Here is a 15077-nt window from a genome sequence, read left to right on the forward strand (position 1 = left end):
ATGTAAAAACTGAAGGAACTCGTATTGAAGAGATCATTGAGCAGAAGCAGATCATCCAAATTCCATTAATTGTTGAAAATATAATTTACAGTAAACATACAATTGATGTGGATTTAACATTAAACTACAACATGCTTTTACAAGAAATAAAGGGTTCAAGACACATTACCTTTCAATAAACTTTCTTCACGTAAAACTCCCTCAAACAGTCACGAGCCTCGAACAAAAGCAGCAACTCTTGAAGACCTTTTTTAAGATATCTCAAACAGTATTATAGATACTAGGCCTTTGGTATTCTTAAGGTGAGAACCCAAGAGTGGTGGGCTCTGACTATTTTGGTTAGGAGGGATATTTTGAGTGTGGAGGAAGAAGATTGAGAACACACAAAACTTTTCTACAACTCTCAATCGTTTAGTAATTCCAACATTAGTCGTAGAGGAAGAAGAGAAAACAAATTTTCTTTTATTTTAATTCCAACATTAGTCGTAGAGGAAGAAGAGAAAACAAATTTTCTTTTATTTCTCTTGCCACAGAAACAATAACCACCCACTAAGGTAGTTGGAGAGAAAAGAGGGAAGTTATTATTCAAATAATAATAAAATAATATAAATAAATATGATAACTAACTTATCATATTATATTTATATTAAATTATATGTTATATCAAATATAACCTATAACCTATAGTTTTAATATTGTATCATATACAATATAAACTATAGTTTTTTTTCTCTATTTTATGGCATTTAATTTAAATCATATTTATATTAAATTTAACAATTATGAATCATATTCATAAAAAGTATATCTGAATCTCATTCAAATATTTATTTCCTCTCATTAAACCATAATGTATCAAATACATTATGACAATTATATCATATATAATTGAAACAATTTAATTATATCATATATAATTAAATCCCTCTTATTAATTGAACAATTCAAATTAACCCAAAAATTGATTCTCAACTAAATCCTTTTCGTACATGAGTAATTAATGTGTCCATTGAATATAATCAATCAATAGTACGATGTCCCTTCACAAATTGAATATAATCAATTTCTCTACAGATATATTTATGTTTCCATTGAATATAACCAATCAACAGTACGATGGCCCTTCACAAAGTACAACTAGGCCAAATTACCGTTTTGCCCCTGTAGTTACATCTAACTCCTTAAGTATTATTGATTCCTCTGATGAACAATAGATCATAGTCCCACTACGATTAAACCCCTCTCGAGCCAGAAGAGGGTGTGGCGCCACATTATTTAAGACTTGGAATCAACCTTTAAGAGAGCAATTTATCTACTTACCCCTGCTTCTAAGGAGTGAATTCCATCTTGTGTAGCTGTGTTCCCAGCTCCCCAATCAGACGAATCCCCAAAATGGTAGGCTTGTTGAGTCGGCGGTCTAGCTACTCTCACCCATACAAATCAAAGGACCATCCTCATAGGCAAGAGTTCAGAACTCACTCAGGATTCAGGTTATATTACCTATCGTCATCCTGGTGAAATGTAAGTCTCTATTATGCACGATGTTATATAACGAGACTAAACATTTCGTGGTCCGGTCTTATACAAACTTCTTTGTATAGAATATCTCCGCTCGCATGTCTAATACATGAATGATCAGGATCAGATCATTTGTAGCACTTTACAACAATTGTAACACCTACAAAGTGGGCTATACTCATAGTTTCACCAAGATAAGGTACCCAGCCTTATCCAAATACTACAGACCATTTAGGTTATCACTTAAACGTGATCTACTTGTATGTCTCCACATACATATTTAAGTTACAATGATAATCTTGAATGTTAGTTTATTGGTTTGTGGTTAATGCAGCTAAAATATCACATATTTTATAGACAAAGTGAATAAAATATCATATATTATTAATCAAATAAGAGTTTGTTCATGCAATGTTTATAAACTATAGGACCTTACGAGATTTAAGGCATTAACCCTAATAAAAAAAACAATCAGGAAAGAGTTAGAGAAGAAGACACCGTGATTTTTATAGTGGTTCGGTCAAATTTGACCTACATCCACTTTTTCAAGCGCCTTTTGGGATTCCGATAAAAAAAATCTCTTTTGACTATTTCCACAAATGAGAGTTAAATTGCTACCTTGCTTCTTTTTCGGGTTCAAGAGAAAATCCAATCCTTTCCATAGGTTAAGATCTAACTGTTACAATGTTTTTTAATCTTTAAATACACACAATAAACTTTCTTAATAGAGTGGGTATACAAATTTGAGCTCACACTATTTAATCCTCACAATACAATAAAATTTCTTTAAAAAACAAGATGAAAAGAAAGAAAATTGAAAGATTTGAGAGAGATCAACAATGGTAACCTTTTACAATTTTTGAGGATTGAAAAGTGTTAAAAAGTATAAACAATTTTAGGAAAGATGTATAAAAAGTGGGAGATGTGGTAAAAATCATTTTCAATTTGAGTCATTTGATTGATCAAAAAGTAAAACTAAAGATAGAGATTAAAAGATAATTAAAAGTAAAAAGAAAATAGAAATAATATATAATTTTTTTTCTCAACCCAACGGTAATATGCAAAAAGCAGGTTTTAATTTAATTTTTTTATTTGACCGTTGGGTCAGAATATAAATATTTTTAGTTTAATATTATTTTTTTTATTTAAAAAAAAAATCAATTTCTTTTAAATCTTTTTTCTTTTAATAAAAACTAAAATCCACTGCAAATTTAAGATCCCATTTTTCACTCACCCAAAGATCCAATTGGCTTTCTTTAATTGATCTAATTTGATGAGTTGGTTGTCACGTCACCACCTCGAGTATTTTTCTGTTAACCTTATTTTGGCTATAATTTCTTAGTTTGAACTCCGATTTTGGTGATTCAAGAGGTGTCGGAATCGTCGTTATGAGCTCTATGCTATGAATTATTCAAAATAATAAAATTATCAGTAAATAAAATTAGGTTTGTTATCATCAAAATAATTATAAATTAATTAATTAATTTGAGATATTTACTTAATTAAAATTAATTAATTTGAGATTAAGGGCCAAAAAGCTAACATAAGAATAATGATATCGGCCGATGTTAAATATATCGACACCAGCAGTGTCGTCAGAAAAAATGGGTATCAGTTCAAAATGACCGTTTGGTGCTTGGCATTGACTGAACACCCTTATCCTGATGCCTAGCCATTTTGCATCGACAATTCCTTTCCCGATAGATGTATATCGTACACGCAAGTGCACGTGGTGAAGTTATAGTAAATTAAAACGACATAAAAGGTCGAGTATCATCCTCAAGGATCAAATGTCACAGTTATGTCTATCTATTTTCGAATCGTGTCAATTTTAACTAAAGATTGGAAACCAAATTTGGATTTGTGATTTTTTTAAAACAACAAATAAAATTCAAGTGTAAAAATTCAAGAGGTAAAGTATTGGAATGCCTTGAATTTGTTATCTTGCGCTCCGAACAACCAAATACGACGCGTCTTGGTGGGGGTTCGGGGAAAACGCCCCCAAAACCTATTCATAATTCATATTCAGCATATTTCATTATTTATGGTTATGACCCTAAAGTTTAGGAAATTACACTACATAAACTTTCTGACCTCTAGTGGCGCAATTTTATATTTTGAAAACATCATCTCTAATGATATTATTCTCCATTTATCCCATGGACGTAGCTAACACACTATTAGTGAACCAAGTATATTTGTGTGTCGATCTTTGTTTATTTTAAATTTGTATTATTTAATTATTGATTTCATAACATATAGTATTCTAGGGTGTTGATTTCATTACATACTTCAATAAATCATACTTAGATCATTCATGGAATCATGTATAAATAATAGGCTTAAGTCTAAGAAACTCAATTATGGATTACTTTCTATAAAGAAAATAATATTTTCTCATGCAACTTAAATGATAACTAATCTCTTGAAACCAAATTAAGAAATATGGCATCAAGCAACATCATTAACAATTTTCATTACCAACCTAACTATTTTCAGAAGAGATTAATAATGATTCGATGCTATAAGTCCGGTTAAACATGCAATCCATCAAATTGAACATCTAACCTAATATTCATTGAAAGTCAATCAATAAGAATTGAAGCATAATAACATTGAAAAACATTCTATTCAACAACATGCATGAAAGCACTAAATACTAACTTAAATTCATAAGTAAATTCATCATCACCCTAAAATTAAAGAGTTTTGCCACTCATCTCTCAAACACATATTTTCATACAAATTTTCAAGCATAAACAGTAAAGAGATTAAGGAAAATGAAGAAGAACTACTGACAAAGCACTTTGTCGTCTCTTGAATCCGCCAAGAACACCTTGATCTTCATCTCGGAAACTCGAACGATCTCTAAAATAAATTCTTCGCACTCTCTACTCTCTTTTACAACAAAACTCACTTTAAGGCTCTAAAATTTCATGACGGAGGCTGCTAAAAAACCCTACGATTTATAGAGAAATTTTTTCGATTTATAGATAAAACTTTCCAAAAATGCTGGTTTTTTTTAAAAAGGAAAGTCGGCATCTCGAAGCTCTAAGGTTGTGTAGCACTTGTTGAAAGCTCTCGATTGGGTTAGTTGCCGCAACGTCAAGTAGCGCTACAATAGAGTGTCAGGACGCTGGTGTTCAGCGTCGCAGCGCTGTGCATGGCACTACACAATATAATGTCTAATTTTGAAGCTCTCGGGGTTTTGGCACCAAGGTCAGCACCACTGTGCTGTCCTATTTTCTTGGCAACTTTGACTTTTGTTTCACTTTTCCTTAGAGATTTGGCTCGGTTTGGATCTTTTGACTTTCAACACTCGTTTTCTTGATAATTTCAAAAACCACTAGTAAATACATCAAATCTAATAAAAATAACTACAAATAAGAAGCAAAGAAAGTGCTTTTCACCCGCGGTTTTTTCGATGCTTTTTGGCCTTAGAAAAAGGCTTCATTTTTGTAGTGATATGAAATGGATTTTTGGCTTCACAAGCTTCAACCAAGTTCCAAAATTCCCGTACATTAAAAAAAATCACGTCTTTACTAATAATAATATTTCTCAACACAGAATTATACAATGGATAAGCTTTAGAATTCTATGACCCACCATAATATTTTTTTTTTCAGACTTATCATTTAATTTTCCTCTTAATACTCCTTATTTGGAATATGAAAATAAGTCATATTATCGAAAATTTTGATCAAGTGATTTAGTCAGTTTCTCACCACACCATACTTCATAAGGAGTCAAACTTGGAACACTTTTTGTTGCAGCTCAATACAACATCTAACTACGTCATGCAACAACGTCTTCCCAAACGTTCATTTGACATTTTTAAGTTTTTAACATACTTCTAGTCATGTCCAATGCATGATTGTTTTGTTCCTTCTCTTTGCAACTCCATTTTATTGAGGAGTCATTCAAACGATCTTTTGATAATGAAATTTGAGCTCTCCACTACAGCTCTCATTGTTTTTATCTTATAGTCACTTTTGATTCGTAATTCAAACTTTGAAAGCTTTAAAACATTCAAATCTTTCACTTTTTTTATTTCAGAAAATAAATTTTCAATAAAGGTTGGATAAGAAATCCTTCCCTATAAAAATCATTCAAAAGTATTTTACAAAATTCATAGGTTACACATGATAATTTTATTTTCTTTAAAAAAAACAAACTGAAACCCCAAAAAGAGGATTATGACGGTAGATTTTGTTAAAATTAATGAAGCTAGATTCACAGTAGACAGACATGAATTTGTAATGTCAATAAATGTATTGGTGCATGGAGGTTCATTTGTAGTACACAAATAGTATCATTTGTTAAGGTACACAAATAGTATCTCTCATTGGTCCCAGTTCCAAAATCGATCGGTTGTGGGTGTTCAGCCCACTTACTGCACAAGCAAGGCTTTATTTTTTTTTAAACTTGTGTTTTTTGAGTCCAAAATTTTTGATTATATGTTTAGCCTAATTGGGGTTTATTTTGGATTGACTCATCTTGAAAGCCCCAAGTTTTCTTTTCTATGATATGAGTATGACCTAAAGACGAGGAGAGTGAAAAAAAAAAAAAAAAAAAGAGAGAGAGATAGAAAATCGAAGAGAAAAAGCAAGAGCTATGTAGTTCGGTTTTTCAACAGCAACTTTCACAAAGTTGTCAATTTTCAAAGTTTCAACCATTGGATCGCATTGAATGTTGGTCATCCTATTGAGAACACTTAAATTCTTGTTTTGAATGGTTGGATTGTTGTTTTGAGCTCTGGTTTGTCAACAATCATCACTACAAGAATTTTTACCTGTTCCAATATTTTTCTTTTCGACGCATTCATTTTCGTTGGCATAAGCGTATTTATCTCGACGAAAATTTAATGCGTCGGCCAAAATAGAGTAACATGCACATTTTTTTAGATTTATGCCAACAAAAATTGAAGCTTTTCCTTATAAAAATATGTATGGGGAAAATTCTTTAAAACCCCCAATCCCCCCCCCCCCCCTCTCTTTTCCCTCCAATTTTTTCCTTTCTCTTTCTCTTTTCCCCTTCTTCTTTTTTCTTCTCTTTTCCATCCCCCCTCCCCTGCTGACCCCCACCCCTTCGTGCCCCCTCCCTTTCTTTTTTTCTTCTGTTTTCAGTCCCCCACCCCTCCCCTACCTAAAGGATCTCTAATTACAGAGGACCTTTGAGCGGAAGCAGGTTGTCCATACTCCATTGTGAATAAACGGAAACATTTATAGTCATATAGAACAGATTCTGTATTAAACTTAAATTACAGCATGCTTCTGAAATAAAAACAAAGGATAAAAGATTATACCTTTGAAGAACCCTTCTTCGAGTAAATCCCTCGATCAAATTTGTTCACGAACGTAGCGAAAAAATCACGAACTCCCTAAAAAAGGCAGCAACTCGATCCTCAAACTAACCATACACTACCACTAGATTACCTTGGTATTTACTATCGTATAGAAAAAATTAGTCTATCACATAGACTTCCTACTCGATCGTTTTGGCTCTCGAGTAATCGTATAATAAGACTCTCTTACTCGATTGCTTATCACTTTAGTTATCTGAGATTTTGAAATCAAATTTCATTTTGTCTCAAATTTTGCCATAAAACTAAATAACTACCCACTAATGGTGGTTATTGAGAAAAAGAATTTAATTATCAAATAATTAATAAATATAAATAAATATGATAACTAACTTATCATATTATATTTATAACCTATAGTTTTAATATTGCATCATATACATTATATAAACCATAGTTCTTTTTCTTTATTTTATGACATTTAATATAAATCATATTTATATTAAATTTAATAACTATGAATCTTATTCAAATAAAATATATTTGAATAATATTCAAATATTAGTTCCTTCAATCAAACAATAATGTATCAAATACATATATCAATTATATCATATATAATTGAATTAACATAATTATATCATATGTAATCAAATTCCCTCTTATTCATTTGAACATTTCAAATTAATCCCAAAAATTGATTCTCAACTTAAATCCATTGACCTATCAAGAGGACCTTATAGATTTGTAGCTTGAAGCTCCAATAGTACGTGAATAACTGATTAATCTCTTTAATCATATTATCCACAATCCATTAACTATAGGGCACTCCACTAAAGATCGTCAACTGCATTCTTCGCACTACAGATATATTTATGTGTCCATTGGATATAACCAATCAACATTATGATGACCTTTCACAAATCGCTCGTAAGTACACCTCAGCCAAATTACCATTTTACCCCTAGTTACATCTCACTCCTTAAGTACCACTGATCCCTCTAATGAACAATAGATCATAGTCTCACTATGACTAAACCCCTCTTAGGCCAAGAAAGGGTGTGGCGCCATATTGTTCAATACCCAAAATCAGCCCTTAAGGGAGCAATTTATCTCTTTACCCCTGCTTCGGGGAATGAGTGAATTCCATCTTGTGTAGTTGAGTTCCCAGCTCCCCAATCAGACGAATCCCCAAAATGGGAGGCTTGTTAAGTCGGCGATATGGCTGCTCTCACCCATGCAAATCAAAGAACTGCTCTCATAGGCAAGAGTTCACGACTCCCTCAGACTTAAGGTCATGTTACCTATGGTCATCCTAGTGAAATGAAAGTCTCAATTATGAACACCGTTATATAACGAGACTAAGCATTTCGTGGTTCGATCTTATACAAACTCCTCTGTATAGAATATCCCTGCTCGTATGTCTAATACATGAATGATCAGGATCAGATTATTTGTAGCACTTTACAACATTTGTAACACCTACAAAGTGAGCCACACTCGTAGTGTCACCGGGATAAGGTATCCAGCCTTATCCATATACTACAGACCATTTAGGTTATCATTTAAAGCGCGATCCACTTTTATGTCTCCACATACATGTTTAAGTTACAACGATAACTATGGATCTTAGTTTATTGGTTTGTGGTTAATGCAACTAAAATATCAAATATTTCATGGACAATGTGAATAAAATATCATATATTATAAATCAATGTTTGTTCATACAAGTGTTTACAAATTACATGACCCTACGAGATTTAGAGCATCAACCCCAACAATCTCCCACTTGTCCTAAAGCTAGTGGGGTGTACAAGGTAATCAAATTACAAGTACACAAAATAATAAACTAGGGCACAAACACCTAGTACAAGATCTCCCACTTGCCCTAGTACAACCATGGTCTGTCTCATAGACCCATACTCTGTAGGTGACCCTCAAACACTATAGCCGTGAAGGCCTTCATAAGCGGAATGACAACGTTATGCTCTGAAGCTATCTTCGTAACAATCACGTCCCCTCGATGCACAATATCTCAGATGAGATGGTATTCCCGCTCAATGTGCTTGTCGCGCCTATGACTCCGAGGCTCACGGAAATTCGCCACAACACCACTATTATTATAATAAAGAGTGATAGGCCTAGACATGTCTGGAGCAACTTCCAGATCAGTCAGGATTTTCTTGAGCGAAACTGCCTCTTTAGCAGCTTCACAAGGCGCTACATACTTGGCCTCCATGGTGGAGTCTATGCACTCTTGCCAAACTACAGCTCCTCCGTTAAGAGTGAACACTGATCCTAAAGTGGATTTCCGAGAATTCTTATCAATCTGAAAATCAGAGTCCGTATATTCTGTAAGGATCAAATCCTTAGAACCATACACAAGCATGGAGTCCCTCGTCCGAAGATACTTAAGGATGTTTTTTACGACTGTCCAGTGACCATATCCTGGATTAGACTGATATCTACCGACTTTCCTCATGGCGTAGCAGATGTCAGGTCTAGTACATAACATCGCATACATCAAACTGCTTACGACAGATGCATAGGGGACCCATCTCATTTCCTTAACCTCTTGAGGTGTCTTAGGACACCGTTCTTTAGACAATGTAACTCCGTGCCTGAAAGGCAAAAAGCCCCTCTTATAGTGTTGCATTGAGTACTTGATCAACATTTTGTCAATGTACGATGCTTGAGACAATGCTAGCATTTTTTTTCTTTCGATCCTGAAAGATCTAAATCCCAAAAACAAACTGAGCCTCTCCCAAATCTTTCATTTGGAATTGGGTCGCTAGCCAGTTCTTAACTGAAGTCAGTAAGCCTACGTCATTCCCAATGAGTAGGATATCATCTACATATAACACTAGGAAAACTATTGAACTGTTGATGCTTTTTTTTATAGACACAAGGCTCATCAACATTTTGGTCAAAGCCATAAGATTTAATCGAATTATCAAACTTTATGTTCCAAGATCGAGATGCCTATTTCAGTCCATAAATAGACGGATTCAGCTTGCATACCTTTTTCTCTTGACTTTGGATTGTGAATCCCTTGGGCTGCACAATATAAATGGTCTCCTCAAGATTGCCATTTAGAAAATCAATCTTGACATCCATTTGTCATATCTTATAGTCATAATATGAGGCAATGGATAGGAGAATGCAGATAGACTTCAGCATGGCAATAGGCGAGAAAGTCTCCTCATAGTCGACTCCCTCTACCTAGGTATAACCCTTTGCCACCAGTCTAGCCTTGAAGGTTTGCACCTTCCCATCAGCACTCCGTTTCCTCTTGTAGATCCATTCCCATCAGGTTGATCTACAAGATCCCAAATTGAATCGAAGTACATAGTCTCCATTTCGAGATCCATGGCTTTGACCCATTCATCTCAGCCAACATCCTTCATTGCCTTCTTGTAAGATAACGGATCATCAACCTCGCCATCAGCTACCATAGCTAGGATTTCAGTTAAACCCATATAGCGAGTAGGTGGGTTCAAAAACCTTCCACTACGTTGAGATTTCCTCAACACTTAAGGTGGATTTGACCTAAGATGAGCCTACGTCAACAACTCTTGTTGAGGTAGTAAGCTCTTCAACAACTCTTGTTGAAGGTTCAGTAGTTTCTTTGGAAAACTCATTCAACACGATTTTGCTTCTAAGTCTGTGCTCCCTCATATGATACTTCTCAAGAAAAGTAGCAATTGTCGATACAAACACTCTGTTTTCTTTAGGATCATAAAAATAACCCCCTCGTGTCCCTTTGGTGTAGCTTACAAATAGGCATAATCTCGAACGTGGTTCCAGTTTCTTAGGATTAGCCTCAAGCATATGTGCTGGGCAACCCCAGATGCAGAAATGACGTAAACTAGCTTTACAACTATTTCACAAATCCAAAGGTGTTTTGGCAATACTCTTGGAGGGAACACATTTCAGGATATAAGCTGCCGTCTCTACTACAGAACCCCAAAACGAGTCAGCTAAGGAAGCATAACTCATCATCAACCTGGTTCGATTTCTCCTCTCCGATACACCATTCTGCTGAGGTGTACCAGGTGTTGAGAGTTGGGAAACTATTCCATGTTCTATCATATGGTTCTGGAGTTCATAGTCCAAAAACTCTCCACCTCAATCAGATCGAAACATTTTAATCATTTTACTTAATGTGTTTTCAACTTCAGCCTTGAACTCTTTGAAATTTTCAAAGGACTCAGACTTATGTTGCATTAAATAAACGTACTCGTACCTTGAATAATCATAAGTAAAAGTGATGAAATATTCATAGTCTCCCCTGGCTTGCACATTCATCGGACTACAAAGGTCTGAATGCACTAATACTAGAGGCTCTTTGGCCCTATAACCTTTTCCAGTAAAAGACCTTTTAGTCATTTTGCCTTCAAGGATGACTCGCACACAGGTAAAGAATTTTTCTTATAACTCGCTTAGAATTCCATTCTTCACCAACCTCTCAAGCCTATTAAGATTAATGTGCCCTAAACGTAGGTACCAAAGTTGGGTGTTTTCTTTAGGAGAAACTTTATGTCGTTTATGTTTAGTTATGACAGTTTTAAACATTTCTATGTTATGGAGGGAATTTGATGCTAACGGCCTTAACGCGTTCAAATTATTTTCCAGTTCAATCGAACATATAACAACACCATTTTTCAAAATAAATACTTTATTTACAGAAAAATTCAATGTATAATTACATTCGAGAAAATACTTTACATAAATTAAATTCCTCTTTAACTCGGGAACTACATAAACATCATTCAAAATGATAAACCTATTCTGTAAAGTCAGTTGAAGACCTCCTACTGCCACAGTTGAGACAACGTGTCTGGTTCCAACTCGTGTCGTCATCTCTCCAACACCAAGCTGCCGCCAGGAACTAATTTTCTAAAATGAAGAACAAACATGGTTGGTGGCCATAGAGTCAATAATCCAGGCAGAATCATCATTCTTCACTAAACAAGTTGTCAAAACTAGTAAATCATATTTACCTTGTTTGGTTTTCTTCTTCTCAACCAAATAACGTGGGCAGTTCCACTTCCAGTGCCCATCCTGGTTGTAGTGAAAATATTTTCCTTTGTCAACCCTCACTGGTTGCCTACCCCGTGGAGTAGCAGGTTGTGGGTTAGCAGGCGCCTTCCCCTTACGACCCTTCTTCTTCTTCCACTTACTGGTGTCGGAAGAAGAAGGTACATACTTAATTTCTGAGGTCGAACCTTTATGGAACTTTTTAGATGATGAAGCAACATTTGCCTCACCAACCTTCTTTTCCTTGCTTTTCAGCAAAGATTGGAAAGTTTGCAACTCATTGAGTAGAGTTGTAAGGTTGTAATCAACCTTGTTCAGAACAACGTTGCTTACGAAGTGAAGGAAGCTTTCTGGTAACGACTCCAAATTATGCTAACCTGGCTAGCCTTATAGATGCTCAACCTGTTGATCTCCACCAAGTTGAAGTGGACCATCATATTGAAAACATGTTCCCGAACAGATATTTCCTCCTTCATTCATGAGTTGAAGATGTACTTAAGAGCGTCATGTCTGAGCTGCGCATACGGTTGTCTGAACATTCCCCTCAGGGACTCCATGATCTCACGTGCAATGGTCATGGGCTCATGCTTCTTGGCCAAAACTTCATTAAGGTTGGTCAAGATATACGCTCGGGCTTTTTTGTTCGCCCGTGTCTAGCGCTCGTACACGTCTCGAACAATTTGAGTAACTTTGGGAGGTGGAATATGAAGACACTTCTCCATAAGGATGAACCTTAGGTCATCGATAATTGAAATCGTATTAATCATATTCTTCCAACTACCGTAATTCTTGTCAGTCAGTTTATCGATGGCAAGTAGTGAAAGAGTAGTGGTAGCCATAATAAAAATTTGCCGAAAAATGAAAAAACTTAATAAGTCTACTTGCATTAAGCCACTTTTAACACCAATTAAGTTTTAGAAAAATAGTTCTATTGTACCTTAAGTGACATCTATTTTGCAATGATGCTCCAGTGAGGCAGGACAAAAGTCACTGTAGGGTGATCAAGTGCCCATTCACTGGAATGAGATAATCTCAACCATTAGACGGAAACAACTCCTTGTAACTTAATCTAACAGTCACCATTGTTTGGTCTAGAAATTGTTAACATCCTTAACAATTTTGTGTAAGTGTAACCCCTCATTTTAGACCCTAGAGTCCCGCCCTAATGAGCCAACCTTAGGAAAAAGTCGATTAGGACAAGAGACTAAAGTAACCATATTCATTGCTGGAGATCAGATAAAGAGTTGTGCAAAACAGTCATCCTTCATGAACAACTCAAAAATATAAATGAATGTAGACTCGATTGCAAGTGTTTATGCCCAAAAACGTAGAGTTCCTTACAATTAACTTTTGTAAAAGTAAATTAAAGCATAAACATATATAATTATCCCGAAATTATCCATCAACAATATCCACAAAAATTTAACACTTAAACGCATTATAGAAACTTAAAACCCCACTAGAGCAGTAAATGAAATTCAATACAACAATGAAATTTGGAACTCAGAACACAACTTGGCTCTGATACCAATTGAAGGAACTCTAATTACAGAGAACCTTTGAACAAAAGCGGATCGTCCAAACCCCATTGTGAATGAATGCATACATATATAGTCATACATAACAGATTATGCATTAAACTTAAATTACAACATGCTTCTAAAATAAAAACAAAGGGAGATTATACCTTTGAAGAACACTTATTTAAGTAAATCCCTCGATCAAATTTGTTCACGAACGCAGTGAACAAATCACAAACTCCTCGAACAAGTGGCAACTCGATCCTCGAACTAACCAGACACTACCACTAGATTACCTTGGTATTCTCGGTTTGAGAATCCAGGAGTGTTGGGCTTTGGCTTATTTTGGTTTGAGGGAAAGATTGGAGTTTATGAGGAAGATGATCGTACAAGAAACAATACTATCTTGTAGAAAAAAACTAGTCTATCGCATAGACTTCCTACTCGATCATTTAGGCTCTCAAGTGATCGTATAGTAAGACTCTTTTACTCGATTTCGTATCACATTAATTATCTGAGATTTTGAACTCAAATTTCATTTTATCCCAAATTTGTCATAAAACTAAATAAACTACCCACAAAAGGTGGTTATTGAGAAAAAGAATTTAATCATCAAATTAATAAATATAAATAAATATGAATTTGATAACTAACTTATCATATTATATTTATAACCTATTGTTTTAATATTGCATCATATACAATATATAAACCATAGTTCTTTTTCTTTATTTTGTGGAATTTAATATAAATCATATTTATATTAAATTCAATAACTATGAATCTTATTCATAGAAAATATACTTGAATCATATTCAAATATTAGTTCCTCCAATCAAACAATAATGTATTAAATACATTATATCAATTATATCATGTATAATTGAATTAACTTAATTATATCATATATAATCAAATTTTCTCTAATTCATACGAACATTTCAAATTAATCCCAAAAACGGATTCTCAACTTAAATCCATTGAGCTACCAAGGAGATCTTATGGACTTGTAGCTTGAAGCTCCAACAGTACGTGAATAACTGATTAACTCTTTAATCACATTATCCACTATCTGTTAACTATCGGGCACTCCATTAAAGACTAACAGTTGCACTCTTCGCACTACAGATATATTTTTGTATCCATTGGGTATAACCAATCAATAGACGATGACCCTTCACAAATCGCTCGTAAGTACAGTTCGGTCAATTTACTGTTTTGCCCCTGTAGTTACATCTAACTTCTTAAGTACTACTAATCCCTCTAGTGAACGATAGATCATAGTCTCACTATGACTAAACCCTTCTTGGGGAAAGATAGGGTGTAGCGCAATATTATTCAAGACCCGGAATCAGTCTTTAAGGGAGCAATTTATCTATTTACCCCTACTTCGGGGAAGGAGTGAATTTCATCTTGTGTAACTGAGTTCCCAGCTCCCCAATCAGATGAATCCCCAAAATGGTAGGTTTGTTGAGTCGGCGATCTGGCCACTCTCACCCATACAAATCAAAGGACTGCTCTCATAGGCAGGAGTTCGCAACTCACTCTGGATTAAGGTCATGTTACCTATGGTCATCCTAGTGAAATGAAAGTCTCAATTACAAACGACGTTATATAATGAGACTAAGCATTTTATGGATCAGTCTTATACAAACTCCTTTATATAGAATATCCCCGCTCGCATGTCTAATACATGA

Source organism: Benincasa hispida, chromosome 6, assembly GCF_027475165.1.
Source record: "Benincasa hispida cultivar pf3 chromosome 6, pf3_genome.v1.1, whole genome shotgun sequence".
Lineage (NCBI taxonomy): Eukaryota > Viridiplantae > Streptophyta > Magnoliopsida > Cucurbitales > Cucurbitaceae > Benincasa > Benincasa hispida.